This window comes from Notamacropus eugenii, chromosome 7, assembly GCF_028372415.1.
Source record: "Notamacropus eugenii isolate mMacEug1 chromosome 7, mMacEug1.pri_v2, whole genome shotgun sequence".
Classification (NCBI taxonomy): Eukaryota; Metazoa; Chordata; class Mammalia; order Diprotodontia; family Macropodidae; genus Notamacropus; species Notamacropus eugenii.
Window position 1 is genome coordinate 120323293 of NC_092878.1, and position 14095 is coordinate 120337387.

Here is a 14095-nt window from a genome sequence, read left to right on the forward strand (position 1 = left end):
TCTAGTGAAAGCTGCAGCATGAATGTCTCTAAGGAGGGAGAGCCTGTATCACCTCTCTAGCCAACATATTCCATTTGGGGACAGCTCCAATTATCAAGACTTTTTCTCAACATTCAGCCTAAATTTGCATCTTTATACTATCCAGCCATTGCTTGTGATTCTGCCATCTGTGGTCAAATGAAACAAGTCTGGTCCCTCCTGAATAGGACAATCCTTCAGACATTTAAAGACAACTCTAGTTTTCATGGAGTCATCCTCTTCTCCATGCTAAACATGACTCAGTTCCATGACCCAATCGTCATATGTCATGGCTCTAAGCCTTTACCATCCTCTTGGCTTTCTACTGGATACTTTCCAGTTTATCCACATCCTTCTTAAACCATGATGTCTCAGAATTGAACAAGTACTCCAAACGAGATCTGATAAGGGACCTATTACCTTCTTATTCCTGGAAGCTAGCGTGCATTTAAAGCTGTCCAAGATAACACTGACTTCTTTGTCTATCACATCACTCTGCTGAGCTTACGTGAGACAATTAAAACTCCTAAGTCTTTTTTCAGAGAAACTAATGACTCCCCCATCTTATACTTGTGAAGTTGATTTAATGCCATTATATAAGGTAAAAAGTAGCACTGCTTGGTATTACATATTATTTTTAGAGTAAGGAAAAGACCATCAAAAATAACTAACACAAGCTAGGGTGGGAATGGGGGGTGTTGCACAGAAGAAAAGGAGATTCAGAGGGCAATCCAGACAAGTGAGGCAGCTTTGGGACAGATATACTGAACTGAGTTGTTGGATGTTTTTTTTTTTCCTCAGTCAGTCAATAAGCATTTATTAAGTCCTTACTATGTGCCAGGATAGGTGGCTCAGGAGATATGCTAATTGTAAAGTCAGGAGGACCTGAGTTCAAATATGGTTCAGTCATTTACTAGTTGTGTGACCCTGGGCAAGTCACTTAACCCTCTTTGCCTCAATTTTCTCATCTGTAAAATGAGCTAGAGAAGGAAAGGGCAAACCATGCCAGTGTTTTTTCCAAGAAAACCCAAAACAGGAGTCACAAAGAGTCAGTCACAACTGAAAAATAACAATGTGCCAGACACTGCAGCTTCAACCCTCTTTTTCTGTTCTTTGTAGGTGGAAATGTTCATGTTTGTTGCTGTTTGTAAAGTTCAGAACAATAAAATAAAATCAGAAAACTAAAAGAAAAAAATTTATGAAAACAAAGGACTATGGTCAGGCATGACATAGTGAACAGAAAACTGGATTTTAAATCATAAAATCCTGGCTATGCTGTGCACTATCTACTAGTGTAAACTTGGGCAAGTGATTGGAATATGGTATTCCTGGGCCTAAAGGTGTGCAGTTTTGTGACTTTGGGGTTGTAGTTCTGAATTCCTTTCAAGCAGTTCACAGTTCCAACCACAGTGCATTAGTGTGTCCATCCTCTCATGTCTCCTCCAACAACCTTCATTTTTATCATCTTTGTGGCCGTCATGGGTGTGAGGTGGAACCTCAGAGTCGTTTTGTGTTTTTTATAATTATTGATTAAAATCATTTATATATGGTTGATGATAGCCCAATTTTTTTTAGTCTTCCATATCCTTTGATCACTCATCTTTCGGGGAATGCCTCTTGTTCTTTTATATTTAGATCAGTTCCGTGTGTGTGTGTGTGTGTGTGTGTGTGTGTGTGTGTGTAATATGAGACCTTTCTCAGACAAACTTGGTACAAAAAAAATTTGCCCAAATGACAGTTTTCCTTCTAATTTTAGCTACATTGATTTTGCTTGGGTCAAAGCTATTCAGTTTTATATATTCAAAATTATAACTTCCTCTATCCCTTGTTTGAACAACAACTCTTTCCCTTTCCCACTGTTGTGAAAGGTATCTCCTTCTCTGTTCTTTTAATTTGTTTATTATGTGACCTTTTAAATCTAGGTCATGTATCAATTGGGAGATTTCATGTATGATGTGACCCTAATGTGACCTTTTAAATCTAAGTAATGTATCAGCTGGGAGATTTCATATATGATGTGAAATATTAGCTTAACCCTAATTTCTGCCCTTCTGTTTTCAAGTTTTTCCAACAGTTTTGCAGAATATCAAATCCTTACCCCAAATGTTGGGGTCTTAAGTTTTCTAAAATACGACGCTGCTATATTCCTTTCCTTCCAGATCTTATGTTGCTAATCTCTCCTAATAATAAACTTCTGTTTTTTCAACCAGTAGCAGACCAGTTTATTTTCACTAAATTACTCCCTAAACCCTTCTGTCTTTGGAACTTCCCTATTACTACCAAGGGTGGTATCACCATCATCCCAGTCACCCAGGTCAGTCACTGCCCAGCCGCCATCCTCAATGTCTTGCTCTCACTTCTAGTACATTATACTCGTTTCTTCAATATCATTCCCAGAAAATGATTAAAAGGCCAGAATACTGATTCTGAGAGCTCAACAATGTTACCTGCTGTATATCTGGCAGATTTTGAGAGAATGGAAGGTCTAATATAGCTGAAATATAAGAGGTTTTAAATTATTTCAATATGCATTCCAGCAGACATCATGGAAAGAGCACTGAGTCTGGAGTCAGCTGACTGGCTGTAAATCTGGGTTTTGCCATTTAATAGCTTAACCCCTTTGGGCCTCCTTTCCTCATCTGTTAAATGAAGGGAAATGGAGTAGGTGGCCTCTAACATCCCTTCCAGTGATCTTATGACCAGTCTTAGGGATGTTTACTTTTTATTGGTTTATTACATCATTTTTTTTAAACTGAGGCTCCAAGGCTCTTATCTCTTTGAAAAAAAAAAATGACAAAAAAGAAAGAAAACCATGGAAACAACAATAGGGTAGAAGGAGGTCTGGATCTGGGACCAGAAAATATGGGTTCAAAGCCTGCTTCTGTTATTTACTACGTAAGTGATTTTGACTAAGTTCTTTAACCCTCCTGGCCTCTGTTTCCTCAGTTATAAAGTGAGAGAGAGCAACGGACTAGACCCCTTCTCCTTCCTGTGATTTTTTTTTTCCAAAGAGAAAAGGTGCAAGCAATTCTCATGAATTGCATAAGGAAATTATTTTATGATGCCTGTGTTACATAATGAGAAGTTGTTAGTGGGTTAAGTCAGGTGCCTTTTAACAGTCAGCCAACCTCAGCAGAAACTTCTAAACCTGAGAAAGGCCACATCCATCATCAAAATAGGAAAACTTGGCCTGCTGAGTCTTTGTTTTGGATACTGACAGTTTTCAGAGTGCAAAGAAAAGAGTGTTCTCTGAATTCATTAAAATACATTAAAACAGATGAGAAGTAGCCCATGACACATTTAGGCCTGGAAGGTAATATGAGAGAAAGATCAGAAAATGGATGATCATGGTAGCTCTAATGATAATACCCTGAAGTCTTCGTGTCTTTATAATGCGTTAACCAGATTTCTCAAACTTTCCTTACCGTGCCTAATGAGGTTCTTTGCCAGAATAACCGTGCTTAATGTTTAGCCTCTGTGAGAAACGTTTTTGCTGACTCATTGTTTGTTTAATCTTCCTGGATCACATAAGATGTAATAGACCATAAGAGTGGTAGATTTGGAATCCAGAGGTTCAAGTCCTGACGATAACAATTACTAGATGTGTGGCGATGGGCAAAAATCACTCAGCTTCTCAGAGTCTCAGTTTGCTCATCTGAAAGATGGGGAGAATACTTACCTACACCTTAAAAGGCTATTGGGAGGAAGATACAAGATACTTAGCAAGTTTTAAAGAAGAAGGAGGTGTGTGTAAATATATGTGTGTATATCCATATATACACATATGTACATATACATGTGTACATACATATATAGATAGATAGCACTCTGTAAACTTTCAGAGACTATCTACATGGTTATTACTATCATGGCCATAATGACTAGGTGGTTTTTTTGAACTGTGTTATGAGACCAATTTTTAAAAATAAGGAAGAAGATGGTCTATACCAAAGAATTTGAGCAGATCCCTGATTCAGGAGAGTTTAGAAGCCTGGGATCCAGCCAACTCTGAGGATTTCCCTAGAGCTTCAGTTGGAATCACTTCACGATGCTGACCCACCAGAGATTTCTTATGGTAAACACCCAGACTGAGAACATTGCCCCATTTTCCCCTGAAAGTCAGGACTGACCCTTTAAGACTGAGCCAGCCCCAGTAAAGTGGAATTATTTGTCATAGGTGGCCCTTCCTTCAAGAAATTTGAGTTGGCAGCAAGCTGTTGTTGGTGCAATTTGTCAAGTTCCTGTTGTCACCAATCCAACAAGTTTCTTCTGTCTTTCTAGTCTTGAAAGTCTTGCTAACTTCTGGAATGTTCCCCTACTTCTGTTCTGCTTACTTCTCATTGGACCTTCTCTGATTTTGTCACCCATTTGTCTGACTGGGATCTCCTGTAGAACCCAAAGCCCTATGACTTAGCCAAGTAAGCCCCACCTAAGTAGTTATCTGGAATTAGGGCAGTGACTGTGTGTGTTAATCAGGTTTTGTAGGATGATAGAACCTTAGAGATAAAACCTCAGAGATATGCTGCTGTTCAGACATTTCAGTGATGACTCTTCGTGACCCGCTCTGGGGTTTTCTTATCAAAGATATTGGAGTGGTTTACCATTTCTTTCTCCAGTTCATTTTATAGATGAGTCCTCATCAGTAAATAAATATAAATACCATTTATCATTATCATTACTATTATCATACATTTTCTGAGGCAAACAGGGTTGTGACTTTGCCCAGGGTCACACAGCTAGTAAGTGTCTGAGGCCATATTTGAACTCACGTCTTCCTGACTCCAGGCCTGACACTGTACCACCTTAGAGATGTGCCCCTCAGAGATAACTCGCTCCAAACCTCTCATTTTATAGTTAAACCAAGGCCTTGGTGTTTACTCAAGGTCACAGAGAGAGTAAGAAAAAGAGAAAGAATTTCAACTCAGGCCCTTTGACTCCACCCAAAACTAGTGTTTCTTCTACTGGAACCTCATCCAGAGTATGAATCCCCTCTAGTCTTCCCAGAAAATGATTGTCTGACCTTGCCTGTAACATCCAGTGACAATAGATTTTCCTCTTCAGTATGTAGGTAGTCTGTTCTACTTCATGTCATCTCAATTTCTAATCATTAGAAAGTACATCTGTCACTGCTTATAGTTCAGAACAACTCTGAATTCTTTTTCCATGGGGCAGCCATTCAGATGTTTGTAGGCGTCTGTTAATCAATCAGTCATTCAATAAACAAACACTGAAGATACAAAGGTAAAAATCAAACAATCACTACCCTCAAAGAGCTTATGTTTTATTGGGGAGTATAATGTGTGTGTATATAAAGTCCTTTCTGCCCCCAAACTAGACATTGTCTCCTATGTTCTCATCTGTGCTCCCCAATTTACAAAATGCTTAGCATCCATGGATCCTAATCCCTGTTTCTTCTCTCTGTTCCATGTCATATTCCTTGACAAGGGATCATAGTTCTCTACCACTCCCCACACATTTAACTCCTCTCTGTACTTCCCCCCCTCCCCTGAGTAAATGATGATCCTGATGGACCAACTAGAGGCCAATGTTTGCCCCCAGACTTCTCTTGCCCTTACAACCTTTAGGAATCCCCATTTTTTTGGTGGTCAGATCAAGGCTTTTTATCTGTTGAATATGCATGTCTGAGAATCAGCAAAGAAAGTCATCAATATCCGTGCCCTAGCATAAAGTAAGGCCCAGTGACAAAAGCAGTGGCCAAAGCCCAGCATCCGCATTGACTACAACTATGTAAGTCAACACACCATTAAGCAGAACTCAAATCAAATGTAGTCATGGCTGTTAACTTATTAAAAATAAAGCCCAAGGCTATTTTTTTATTTTAATTTATTTGTTTTCAGTTTTCTACAATCACTTCCACACATCTTAGATTTTATCCCTCTCCCTCCCCAAGACAGCATGCAATCTTATATAGGTTCTACACTTACATTCTTATTAAATACATTTTCACATTAGTCATGAATGGGAGAAACCATGAGAAAAAACAAAACAAAAGAAAATAGTCTGTTTCATTCTTATATCTATTTTCATAGTTCTTTCTCTGGATGTGGAAGGCATTTTTCCTCAAGAGTCCATTGGGAATGTTTTAGGTCTTTGCATTGCTGTGAAGGGCTAAGTCTATCAGAAAAATTCCTCGCACGCTATGGTTGTTGCTGTGTACAAAGTTCTCCTGGTTCTGCGCCTTTCACTCAGCATCAGTTCATATAAGTCCTTCCAGGCCTCTCTATAGTCTTCCTGTTTGTCATTTCTTACAGCACAATACTATTCCATTCCATTCATATACCACAACTTGTTCAGCCATTCCCCAGTTGATGGACATCCCCTTGATTTCCAGTTCTTGGCCACCACAAAGAGAGCTGCTGTAAACATTTTTTACATGTGGGACCCTTTCCCATTTTTATGATGTCTTTGGGATACAGTCCTAGAAGCGATATTGCTGGGTCAGAAGGTATGCACATTTTTGTGGCAGTTTTTTAAAGCAAATTTTAAAATTACAGAAGTGCAAGATTACATGTACCACCAAATTATAATTGCTCTATCTATTCAGGGATATGGGGAAAGGGGGGAAACACATTGGTGGTAGTAATTCAGACATATCACTACTATATCAGATTAATATTGTAACTTTTGACTACAACATTCTTCCATGCATGATTTTTCTGTTTCTTATGGTAAGAAGGAATATTGTAGGTGTGTCATATGACCTCATTGAACCATAGAGTTTACATGCCATAGGTTTCAGTGAAGATTTGGCCCTTTCCCCTTCCAGAAGTGCTGCCCAATAGACCACTAAGCCAATGTCCAAATACTCCCAAAACCTTTGTTGCCATACCTGGAATTTAAGTCAAATCAGCAAACGTTTGTTGAACTGAATTGATACAGTGTGGATAGCAGAGGCATTCCAAGTCTCCTCCATAGTTAAACAGCAGCCATGAAAGTCAAGACATATACAGAGTACCTCCATTTTAAATGAAAACTCCTTAGCCCTGATCCCATTGATCTCTGGGTAGCAGGTAGGAATTGTATGTCCTAGTAAGTAAGGCATCACTGCATTTTCGTGCACCAATAATAAATCCCTTATGATATAATCAGAGCTTTCTGTGAGGCACTTCAGCTGGCTAGACTTAGTAAGCACAGTCTGGTCTTTAAGTTTCATTCCTTAAGTTACACACGCTCATTACATTTAAATGTTCCTATCCAGGAGACTGCGACAGCCATTCTTTTTCCCCAAAGTTGATTATGAAGACCCCACAAGTATGGTAGAATTTGAACAAGTGCATTTGGCTTTAAAAGATAGATTTAGGGATCTGAGTGAGGTCAGTGGTCCAAGTCCCAGGTGAAAAAATATGAATTATCCATCATAAGAAGAAACATAAGAAAAATATGGGCCCAGAAAGGATTGGCTTAGTACAATAATACTAACAGAGCACAATCACTGTGTGCAGTAAGACTTTGGAGAATAGGTTGATGGCAATGGGTACAGAAATCCTTCACTCTGTCTCAGCAGAGTTGGCTATGAAGTGAATCATGCTCACCAGGCTAATTAGTTCATGAGGAAAGGGTAGGATGTTCTTAGTTAAATGGTTTATTTCCCCTGGTACTTGTCATAGTGCTTGAAAACACCTTCTACTTCCTAAATACTTATTTGATTTGTTGAATGAATATTTTCTCATTTACTTTCACAGCTATTTGGAAATGTTTCCCCACAAAAGGAAAACTAACCACAGCAAACTAAGTTGAAAGTTTCTTGTTGACAAAGGAACTGTCCAGTGGTGGCTTGCTTTCTAGCAGCTTACTTTCCCTTTGCATACTTTGCCACCCATCATATGGCTTTTCTCCACTCTGGAATCTCCCCATCACCTTCAGGAACCTTTCTGTACCTTTCAGAGGAAAAGAAATTTCTCTCATAGGTGACATGTCCCCCAAGCTCTCTATGTAATTCCCAGAGTTTTGATCCCTGATACTTCCTTCTGTTTGATTATTTGCTTTCATGTTTTACAATAAAAACAGCACATTTTGCTCCAGCTTGGAAATTCCTTAAACTTAAATCTGTTTTCTATGTAAAATGACTATTTCATACTTATTGTTCTCTAGATACTATATATTGAATTTATTTAGAACAATGAATACATCTGTAAAACAGTAAAGCAGTTAACCAAGAAAAATCTGTTCAGACTTGTTTACCTACTATGCGCCAAGCACTGTGCTAAAAGCAGAAAAGAAAGAAGCATTTATACTTACTTATTCAATTATATAGGCAGCTTGGTGGTGCAGAGTGCTGAGCCTGGAGTCAGAAAGACTCATCTAAGTAAGTTCAAATCTGTATGACCTTGGGCAAGTCACTTAACCCTGTTTGCCTCAGTTTCCTCATTTATAAGATGAGCTGGAGAAAGGAAATGGCAAACCAGTCCAGGATCTTTGCCAAGAAAACCCCAAATAGGGTTATAAAGGGTCAGATATGACTGATATGAATGACAAATTCACTTATATGCTTCTTCCCAATCTCTTTCCCCTTCACTATTTAGCCCTTGTGACTGACTGAGGCATATAGATGTGGAAAACGTCAGTATCCTTCTCAGACAGGCACTTTGCACTCCCATGAGTACATTGAAACATTATGTAGGTACCCTTATCCCTACTCCTACTCTGCCCAACTCTGAAATGGATTCAGATCCACTTTGTCATCCATTTATCAATTTCAAACAAACGTGTCCTAGGAACATGAGAAACACCCATGAAGTATATGGACATGTGTTATTATAACACTGAGGACCTCTTACTCTGCATCTTTAAAAAGTATTTTACGACCTGCTTTGTAGCATACAAAATAAGAATTTTTCTTTTTTTTTAATTAGTTTATTTAATTTTAGTTTTCAACATTCACTTCCATAAGTTTTAAATTTTCTCCCCTTTCCTCCCCACGACGGCATATAATCTGATATAGGCTCTGCACGTACATTCCTATTAAACACACAAAATAAGGATCTTTCTGTATGAAAAGTCATAGTTAATAAATCCACCATTGTAAAATTAAGGTGGTGGAATGCAGTGGAAAATGTACAGGATTTGGAAACAGAAAACCTGGGTTAGCAAATTCTAGCTCTGCCTCTTAATCCCAAATCACTTAATCGTCTCTGGGCCTCAGTTTCCTCATCTGTAACAGAGTTAGACAAGATGGTCTTTGTGGCCCCTTTGAGCTCTGACTCTGTGGTCCATCCTGTGTGACCTCCCTGGACTTCAGTCTCCTCATTTGGAGAGTGAAAAGATTGGAATAAATGACCTCAAATATGCCTTCCAGCTCTGGAGCTATGAGTCTGAGATCCCATGTACTCCAAAAGGGATCCAAGCAAATCCCCTCTGCCTCTGAGCAAGCCTTGTGTCTTCCTGCTTGGAATGTATCTCCTAGACCTGGGTACCTTTTCAGGGTAGCGATGAAGAAAACCAGGCCAGTCACAGGGTACAAGGCTTGAAATCTAGAGCAGGGCTTGACAAGCCTGTATCCTTTGCGAATTCTACTTTACCTCTGAAGTGTCTTGCTTCACCTGCAGCCAGGGGAAAAGACCATCACTGCTTCTGCTGATCTGTCTGCTGCTCCAGAAGCTAATGGCCATCCTAGTCAAGACTGGGCCTTGGCAGAGAAAGGGAGATGCATATTTAGAGGAAGGTGATATGAAATGGCAGCTAGGGAAAACTGATGTCAGTCAAGGGCATAAGACATAGGACAGTGTTGGCGAGACATGTCCAAACTTCTTTTCCCAGTGTGTGGGTTTTCAATGAGAATAGTAGGCCAGATATTGAACCCAGACTCCACACAAAGGAAAGAACAACAGTTTTCTACCTAGGATCATAACTCTGGAGTAGGAATCTTTATCATGACCTTTTTTTAATTTAACTTTTTTTTGTTACATTTTAAGTTCTGAGCTGTCTCCCCTCCCTCCCTTTCCCACCCTGCACTAGAGAGCATCATTTTAGATAGATATATATATACACACATACATACATACATTTGTAAAGCCATACTCTGCATACTTCTATCTAGGGTAGAGTGCATCTTCCTTCTTAGGTCCTTTGTAGCTGATCTGAAAGTTTATAATACTTAGAATAGTTTAGTTATTCAGTTATTCTTCAAACAATATCGCTGCTACTGTATTCAACATTCTCTTGGTTTTGCTCATTTTACTCATCATTATTTTGTGCAAGCCTTTCCATGTTTTTAGAAAATCAACCATGAACTTTTTTTAAAAAATATTTTTCAGATACTTCAATTTTATTATAATTAATTTCTTTTGTAATCTCATGTATTTTATTTTATGGGCAGCTGAGCGATTCAATAGATAAAGTGCTAGACTTCGCTTGAGTTAGGAAGGCCAGTGTGAATTCTATCTTGAATATCTGCTAGCTGTGCAAACCTGTGCAAGTGACTTAACCTCAGTCTGCCTCAGTTTCCTCATCTGTAAAATGAAGATAATAATAAACCTACTTCCCAGGGTTGTAATAAGGATGAAATGATGCAAACCTCAGGGTGCTATATATACCATTAATATTATACATTTTAAAACATCATTATGAAATGTCTAGACTTCATCACAAAGAGGTGCATGACACAGAAAAGGTGAAGAAACCCTGCTCCAGAGCTAGAAGGAACATTGGAGGCCTACCCGCCTCTTTTTATAGATGAGGAGACTGAGAAGGCTAGGGAGGTAAGTGACTTGACCAAAGTCACTCACATAATACTCATCAGAGATGGACTATTGATTTAGAGCTGAAAGAGATCTCAGAGGCCCTCAAGTCTCTCTCATTTTACAGATGAGGAAACTAAGGCCTAAAGACAATTAATTGAGTGACTTGCTTAAGGAATCACAGTAGCAGAGCTGGAATTTGAAAACCCACCAAATCTACTGTACCCCCCTGCCTTGATGGTGGATTTATTAACTATTACTTTACATATATTAAAATTAAAATCTTCATTTTTTAAAATTAAATCACTCATTTTTGATGGGTGGGTGGGTACAGGAGTTTCTTAAGGATATATTAATATTTGTCTGTGTATCTCATGTGCTGATATATCCAAGGAGCTTTTATATATGTGTATACATGCATACATACATGTGTGGGTGTGTATACACACATCCATGTATCTCATGGGTATTTCCTAGGTTCCTGTGAGATCTTCTTGTCATCTTTGACTTAATAGGAATCTGAATAAGATGGTAGCATAGACTTTAGTTAGAATTCTCAAAAAAAAAAGAAAAACCGAAAAAATAGGCTATCCTCTAATAGAATTACATAGTAAGCTCAATTCTAGTAAGTCAGAGCTTGAGAGTTGGAAGGGATTTAAACATGTAAATTTTGATTTAGAGGAGGTTATCCAGGCTGATACCTCCCTCAGTTGCCTGGCAGATAAAGACTCAGAAAGATGTCATACTGGTCATAAGTAACAGAGCTGGGACTTTAACCCAGGCCCTCTAACTTCAAACCCAACTTCAGTTACATTATGTTTTGCTGCATCTGCCCAGATAGAAGGACAGATCAAAGAATGTCTTCATGATCCCTCCATGACTTTCTGGTCTTGACCTTTCCGTTGACTTCACTGTGTCATCCTGAACAATAATCCACTTAACCTTATGTGTTGAATTCTTTATAAAATAACTCAATAGGGTTTTAGAAAATGAAATAAGTGCTTAGGAAAGTTAGCTTTATCCATATTATCTGGATAAAGTGGATAGAGTACTGGACCTGGAGTCAGGAAGACTCATCTTCCTGAGTTCAAATCTGGCCTCAAACATTTATTAGCTGTGTGACCTTGGGCAAGTCACTTAACCCTGTTTGCCTCAGTTTCCTCATCTGTAAAACGAACTGGAGAAGGAAATGGCAAACCACTCCAGTGTCTTTCCAAGAAAACCACGAATGGGGTCATGAAGAGTCAAATGTGACTGGAAAAACTTGACTGAACAATCATCATAATATACTTATAATATACACATTTTATTATCATTTTTGTTGATGTTGTTTGGGGACAAGGGATGTTTCCTGCCCAATATGTAAGGAGGCAGGCAGTTTAGCACAATAGAAAGAATACTATCTAGGGATTCAGAGGACCCGGGTTCAAATCCTATTTCTCATGCTTACTTCCTGTTTGACTTTGGATAAATCATTCAACTTCCCTAGACCTCAGTTTCCCCGTATGTAAAATGAGAGCATTAGTACTAGATAACTTTTGAAGTCTCTTCTTGCTTTTGATCTATGCTCCTAAGTAACCTTGGGCAAAAATATCACAATACCGGGGCATTATACCTGACTTTAGTAAAAGCCATCTCATTGCAAAGGTTGGGATATAGGGAGAAGGCGACTCATTGATATATACAAGGAGGGACTCCCCCATCCATCCCAGCTATACTGCACTGGCCTGGGGTAGCACGGTTACATCCTTTACAATACTCCTTTAACCAGGAGACACACAGCCCCAGCTGCTGGCACGACTAGTCTTGTTCAACAGTCCTACTGTCCTTGTTCTGAGATGAGTCCATTGTGCCCAGCCAGAGAGTGAGTTTTATATTCAGCTATTTGATGACAATATAAAATAGGTGTCAGAAAGACCATAAACCTCCATAATTCTAATCTATCAGCATCAATTCTTGAATCTATAATAAGGCTAAAACAAATCAGATATATTTAGCCCCATGCAACTTGTAAGGTCTGGGAGAAGAATTTGTTCAAGGGATCAGAACAGATTCACTTACCCCTAGTATCCCTAGGTCTTTGATTTTCCTTGGTCTGACTACTACTTTCCAAGTCACTACTTTACCACTGGGGATTGTGAAAAGAGGAGAGCCCTTAGCAGGCCTGGCAAGGATGTGAGTTAGCAGAGAAATGGAGTTCAGACATCTTCTAGTCCAACCCCTTGATGTGTTTTCAGGTAAAGAACTGGGACTTAAAAGATGGTCACTTCGCCAAGGTTATGTGGCTGATAAGTGGCAGAGCAGAGATTTGAATTCAGGTTATAGGATGATAAGATTATAGATTTAGAGCCAGAAGGATGCTCAGAGGTCAACCCCATTATTTTACAAATGAGAAACTTGAGACCCAAATACCTCGTACATTACAGCTATTATATAAATGGTAGCTCTAATATTAAGTGACTTATCCAAAGTCACTCATGTCAAAATGCAGGTGGCAGGAATTTCAGCCTCGTTCTTTTTACTCTGAACCCAGTTTTGTTTAAAACATGAAGATAACAATGATGATGAAAAAATCTTTTTTTGAAGCACTATTAAATATAAAGTACTGCATAAGGATATAAATAGTAAAGCAGAGACAGTTCCCCCATTCTCAAAGAGCTCACAATTCTAATATTAGGGAACTACAACACATGTAGAATTTCAGTTACAAGTCAGATGGAAAGGCCCACATCCTCAGCAAAGCAGATGGTGATGTAACTTCTTGAATGCCATTTCCATTAATAATAGCTAATGTAAATAGATACATGGGGTACAGTGGATAGAGCTCTGGACCTGGAATCAGGGAGAAGACTCATCTTCCTGAGTTCAAGTCCAGGCTCAGACCCTTTCTAGCTGTGTGACCTTGGGCAAGTCACTTAACCCTGTTTGCCTCAGTTTCCTCATCTGTAAAATAAGTTGGAGAAGTGTAGCAGTAAGTACTCCACCATGCACAGAATTCTTACATCTGCTTTTCTAAAAGGAAAGCAACTTTTGAGGGGTCAACAATCACTTTAATCAAACACATATGTCAGGCAGGATCAACAGACAGGGCTTCCAACTGTCTGACCATAGGTAATATGTACATCACTACTGGAGACGGAAGCACCAACATCTGGGCTTTCAAAGTGGGGGGGTTGGGGTGGGGCTTCTTAAAATGGTTGCCCAGAATCTCATCTGGCACATGAACCTTCTTCCAAAAACAGCCCCAAAGTAAAATGTCACCTCAGTATATTGATGCTCTTTTCAAGGCTGGAGGGCACAACTCTTGCCTCACTAGAAATTAGCCAAAGGTATCTGAGGCCTAGTAATGGGCGGGGAAGATCTTTAACTCTTCCCCCCAC

The 14095-nt window shown here is 39.1% G+C and overlaps 1 protein-coding gene across 2 annotated transcripts in view; it reads left to right on the plus strand.

Annotated features, from left to right (window-relative positions):
* ELOVL6 (ELOVL fatty acid elongase 6) overlaps positions 1 to 14095 on the plus strand; it is a 154709-nt gene that overhangs the window by 125810 nt on the left and 14804 nt on the right. The gene's annotated exons all lie outside the window — the stretch shown is intronic.